The sequence below is a fragment of the Panthera pardus genome, unplaced genomic scaffold, assembly GCF_024362965.1.
Source record: "Panthera pardus isolate Hobbes unplaced genomic scaffold, ASM2436296v1 HiC_scaffold_27, whole genome shotgun sequence".
In the NCBI taxonomy this organism is placed as follows: domain Eukaryota; kingdom Metazoa; phylum Chordata; class Mammalia; order Carnivora; family Felidae; genus Panthera; species Panthera pardus.
In genome coordinates, this window is record NW_026526843.1 from 110,161,876 (window position 1) to 110,167,875 (window position 6,000).

Sequence of the window (6,000 nt, forward strand, 5' to 3'; positions counted from 1 at the left end):
CACATTTTTACCTATTTTTAAACTCCTTTTGAATTTCCTGCCTTCACGTGTGTGTGGCAATGTAGACAATATACGAGTTCGGTAGTATCAGTTACAAATAAGTTAGTATGCCTGTATGAGGCGTCCAGTCTCAAAAAGCTTTTACTGTGACCGGTTCGTGATCAAAAACATTCAAAGAATCTTGATTTCGAGAGCCTACTTCCTTTTAAAGAGCAGGAAGGAACACCAAGCGATTTCACTTTTCAATAAAGAGAAAGGACTGAGCATATTTCCAGGGATGAATTTTGGGTATTGAAAAGCCACGTTAAGTAGGAGAAAAGAGAGGCCAGATTTGGCACGTCATCAGAAAGTCATTAAAAGAAATTAAAGGTGGGTTACAATTCACTATCCAGGGAAAGAAATTCCTAAAGGTCAGTGCTGGCCAGATGTATCTGTTGGGGTCACCTGGTCAGCAGCCACAATGACAGGCTGGAACAGCTGTCATTATGTGTTGAAGTTTACAAGTTCGGCTTTGAAAAGCCTCCATCTTGGGCACAAAAGTTGACCTTTCCACGGCTGTAATTTAACAAACAGAAGATTAGTAAGTATGAAAATTTAAATTTTGACCACTGCTTAACCTAACCCTAGCTTGGTCTGAGATAGCTTAAGTTGAAAACAAAAAACAGGGGTGCCTGGCTGGCTCAGTTGATGGAACATGCGACTCTTGATCTCGGGGTTGTGAGTTCGAGCCCCATTTTGGGTGTAGAGATTACTTAACAAAATAAAATCTTTAAAAAAACAAAAATAAACCTCTTTGAATTGACCCTGAATGTTCAGAAATCAAATCAAAAAGCTTCACGGAGAGTCGTGGTCTGGGCAGAATAAGGACACTCTCCCCACTCGACCTGTCTCTCCTGCAGAAGGAAGCTATAAAAAACCTGGGCAGAATCCACGGAGCAGCTATTTGAGGACTGTGGCAGGCAGACCCAAGATGGCCCCCAATAATCCCCGCCTCCTGGTATTCACGCTCTTGTGTAATCCCTCTCCTTCAGTGTAAAGCTGGATCTAGTGACCGACTTCCAGTCAATAAAATACAGCAAAGGTGTTGGGCCATTGCTTCTGTGACTAGGTTATAAAAGATTGTGACTTTCTGTCTTGCTGCAGACCCTCTCTATTGCCTTCACAACTTGCCCGCTTTTGAGGAGGTAAGCCGCCACGTTGGAGAGGCCTATGTGGCCTGAAGGAAGGACTGAAGGAAGTCTCTGACCAAAAGCCAGCAAGGAATGGAGGCCCTCAGTCGGACAGGCCTCAAGGAACTGAATTCTCCCAACAACCACTTGAGTTTGGAGGTGGACCCTTCTCCACTTGAGCCTTACAACGACTGTGGCCTAGCCAACACCTTGATTACACCAGCTTGTGAGGACCCACGGAAGCCACGCCTGGATTCATAACCCACAGAAGCCGCGAGATCATAAGTGTGCACTTTAAGCTTCTGAAGTTTTTGGTAACTTGTTGCGTAGCAATGAACAAGTAACACAAGGACCCTGAAAAGTCAGCGGCAGAAGGAAGACTGAAGAAGATGATCAGAGTTTGAAGTACCACAAATTGGTACCATTTTTTCCCCCCGTGGTTCCCCTAGACTGGATTTGAGGAGGCAGAAATTCAAAGGACAGCCACTGCACACCCATTAGGAGAGTTAAAGACAATTTAATAATACCCAGCACTGGTACGGAGGGTGTGGAGCAACGGAGACTCTCACGCTTTGCTGGTGAGAATGAAAAAGGGTACGTTTACTCGGAAAAAGGGTCTGGTAGTTTCTTATGAAGTCGAACACACGCTCACCTTATGACATCACAAGCCTACCCCCGGGCATTTACTTTAGAGAAATGAAAGCTTATATTCACACGAAAGGCCTGTACCAACAGGCTCATATCGTCCAATACTGAAAACAGCCCAAAGGGCCTTCAGGGGGTGAATGTATACACAAACCGTGGGGCAACTTAACAACTAAAAGGAGATTATCGACACGCACAACCTGGATGAGTCTCAAAGGCGTTATGCTGAGTAAAAGAAGCCGGCTTAAAAGACCACATACGTTGCTGTGACAGTCTCAGAAAGCCAAAACCACAGTGATAGAGAACTGCTCCATGGTTGCCAGCGTTTCTGGGTGCGGGAGGGTGTGAGTACAAAGGGGTGGCAAGAGCCAGTTTGGGGAGGCAGTGTTCCGTATCCTGATTGGGGTGGTGGTTACACTAACCTATCCATGCGTCTGGATTCACAGAACTGTACGGGTCGATTTCACTGTACACGAATTTAAAATTTTTTAAAAAGCCTCAGAGTTGGCTCTGGTCTAGTGCCTTAGGGTCTGCAAGATATTAAAGTCCCCACGGACTGATTTTGCCAAGGGCCTCCCTAAATCACAGCCAGAAGCAGCGTCTTCCTACAATGAACCACGAGCACTAAGGAAAACGCTTGCTCTTCCCTCTGACTTCACTTGTAGCTCTCCACCCAGGGGCAAAACTCGAAAAACAGAGATCCCCGTGAGAAAACATAGCCCATCCATTCTCTATTCGACAGGTACTTCCCGAGCGTGTTCCAGCTACGAGGCAGGGATAAAAAAATGAACACGTTCTGATCCATTTCCCTTCCAGGTTCACAACTGAATGAGGGACACGGGTCTGTCCACAAATAATTTCAAGACAGGAGGCACAGGTACAGAGATATGCCCACGTACCGCTGGAGTCTAGAAGGATATTAGTTCTGCCAGGGCAAGTGAGGAAAGACTTCACAGAACGTGCAAGATGGGAAAAGGCAGTCCAGGGAACATGGGAGCGCGTTATATTTGAGTAGTGCTTCCTGAGACTAGGGGACAGGGGGTGTGCAAAGCTGAGGATGGGGAGGTAGGTTGGTGCCAGTCATAACAAGGAACTCAGGGTTTTACTCATCGGTCAGGGATTACAATTTCGAATGCTTGCATGGGCTGGGGCAGATAATATAAATGAACAATACAACCTAGGTGGAAGTGATGGAACATTCTAGAGAGTTTTTTTGCCTAAATGAAGCAGCTGCTACTTACTGGTAGCTCCCTCTTAGGCTGCCATCCAGAAATCCTGGCCCAGCGCTGCCCGCTGTAATTTTTCGAGAGAAGCTGAACATATTTTTATGTAAAAATCTCCCTATTTTTAAATGTCACAATGGGTCTATTTCTGCAAATTTAAGATGCCATCGATTATCAGGTACATCATTGTTTTATGTACCAATAAGAAAGAAAAAAGCCACCCATCAAACCAAGACACCCCATCGATTTTAACACACATTCCAATCTCAGAGGTCCTAAAGTGTGAAAAACATGTACATCTCAGAATCAATGAAATGCAGCGATTCTCATCTTCTCAAAACACTGCACAGACTCCATGGATTCGGTGGGAGGCGGACAGACTGTAAACTCGGTTTAAGTGAAGGGAAGCCTGAGGGTAATCTGATCAGATTCCGGCTTCAGGAAGATCACTCTGAGGGGCCGATGATGATGAACTGGGGAAAAGCCAGCCACAGGAAGACCAAGGAGGAAGCTCCCGCAACACCCCAGGAGATGCTAAGGGCTGGATTAAAGCGGTGGCAGCGGGGATGGAGAGGAGGGGCCAAATGTGAAAGCTATTCCGGTAATAAATCCCACAGGTCCCAGCCTGGGTATAGGAAGTGAGGGAGGCAGAGGCATCAAGAATGATCCCGAGGTTTCGAGTCTGAAATCAGAGATGCATGAATCACTCCTTCAATATTTATTGGGTGTCTACCATACGCCAGGCATGACACTGAGTGCTGGGTAAAACGGTGGACAAGACAGACACGGTCCCTGCCCTCTTGTCACCTAGTCTGGTGGACAATGCCATCAACTGTGGGAGAGTATTAACGGGGACAAGGGCAGGACACGAAGGGGAGGTGGAGAAAAATAACCAGTTCAATCGTCCCATCGGCAGCAGAAGCCTGGGTTTAGGGCCCAGGAAATAAAACAGGTCTGCAGATTTGCATTAAGAGGTCGTCAGGTTACAGATAACGACTGAAGCAATTAGAGGGGATAAAACAACCAGGGAGAGCTTGTAGAGAAAGAAGGCAAGACGGGTAAAAGCAGAAGCCCGTTTAAAGGAAATGAGGAGGAGGGGGAGGGAACAAAGGAGACTAAAAAAGGAACGATCTGGAAAGGAAGAGGCCCAGGAGAGAGGGGTATCTGCAAACCAAGGGAGACGGGTATTATCATAGAAGCCAATATACTTTTATCTATCATTACTGAATAGAAGTAATTTACCTTGGCAATGTTCAATTCAGATCCTTCAGAGTTAGGGGTGTCTTGCACGAATGCCAAGTAGGCTTATCAGAACCGCTTCTTATTTAGAGTTGTGATATTTTTAAATATTGCCACAATCTGTTCCTTTAGCTTGTATGTGCTTGCGTTTTGCGTGTATCTCAGTTTGACATCTAGCATGAGTCAATGGCAGAGTAATGGTAATTTCTTACTTCTCCTTATTTTCCTTCTTCAGGAGCTATAATCTGCCATTCGAAGACAAAAATAAAACAAGAATATACATTTATGCAACTCCCTTTCATACCAAAGCGCTGGGAATTGGGCAAAACTGATCTAGGCACACAGCGGAGTCCCCTCGCAAGATCATCGTGAGGCTCGCGGCCCAGAGCTCTGTCACAGGTGAGCCTGTGATGTGGTAAGGTCCTCTGGTCCTCTGGTCCTCTGGAATTGTTCAGAAAGGTCCTTCGTTCCATTGGACAGGAAACAAGGCCCAAAGAGGTTGGGTGGCCTCCCCAACATTACAGTCTTACGATTTGGTGAATACTACTCCTCCTACATCAAGGTGACCCAATTCTACCCTATGAAGATAGCCCCAATATAAATTAAAGTATGTAAATTATATGAAAGTATGTAAAATATATATTAAAGTATGAAAACCTCCATACACAAAACATAAAGCCTACAAGAGTTGGCGAAATAAACAGAGGAAGGAGGTTAACTTTCAGCCACACGTTCCATGCCAACCCAGATTTCATTCGACTCATCTGCTCCATTAAGAGTTCTTACCCTTCTCTCCAAGTCCCGTCAGTTCTACACGGGTTCAAGGAAAACAGACTCCTAGATCTTCACTTTGTTGGCCACTGAATCTTTCAGCCTGACCTGCAGGCTCAGGACACAAGCCACTGTCACACTTAAAGGTCTTACTTAGAATTCCTCAGCCTCATCTGGAATTTTCCAGAGGTAGATTCTAGAATGACTCTTTAATAGGTTGTCCTGGCAACCCCACAATGTCAGATGCAAATATGACAGTACCTGCCAACAGAACATGAAGAACACAACCTGGATGAGAGGACCACTTCCTGTTTATTGGGAAGACGGCTTCCAGGTTCTTCGAGCTTTCTTTTTGCCACCATTTGCCTCGCTGTCAACCATTTTTGTGCTTATGAACACAGGAAACAAAGAACAGTTGGTTTCCTGGAGGCGCGCTGAAACTATTAGCTAAAACAAAGCCTGGGAAAGATCCATGGCTTTCTTTTCAAAACCCTCACTACTGGGGCGTCTGGGTGGCTTAGCTGGTTGAGCGTCCGACTTCGGCTCAGGTCATGATCTCACGGCCCGTGAGTTCGAGCCCCACGTGGGGCTCTGTGCTGACAGCTCGGAGCCTGGAGCCTGCTTCCGATTCTGTGTCCCCTTCGCTCTCTGCCCCTAACCCACTCGCATTCTGTCTCTGTCTCTCTCAAAAATAAATAAACATTTAAAAAAATGTAAAAAAAACCCTTGCTACTATTGCCTGAGATGACCAAGTGCTCGTTGTGAAGCCTTTAGAAAAGTTTTTAGGGAATTGTCTTTAAGAGCACTTCTTCTTTTTTTTTTTTTTTAATATTGAAAATCTTTTTTATTTTATTTACTTATTTTTTTAAAATATGAAATTTCTTGTCAAATTGGTTTCCATACAACACCCAGTGCTCATCCCGACGGGTGCCCTCCTCCATGCCCATCACCCA

General features: G+C 45.4%; 1 protein-coding gene across 1 annotated transcript in view; it reads right to left on the bottom strand.

Annotated features, from left to right (window-relative positions):
- PPEF1 (protein phosphatase with EF-hand domain 1) overlaps positions 1–5,161 on the bottom strand; it is a 107,943-nt gene extending 102,782 nt beyond the window's left edge. The window contains exons 1-2 of the mRNA XM_019431696.2: positions 5,063–5,161; positions 4,280–4,521 (exon numbers count right to left, since the gene is read on the bottom strand). The gene's annotated coding sequence lies outside the window, so the exon portion shown is untranslated. The remainder of the gene's footprint in view (positions 1–4,279; positions 4,522–5,062) is intronic.
- Between the last annotated feature and the right edge of the window lie 839 nt (positions 5,162–6,000).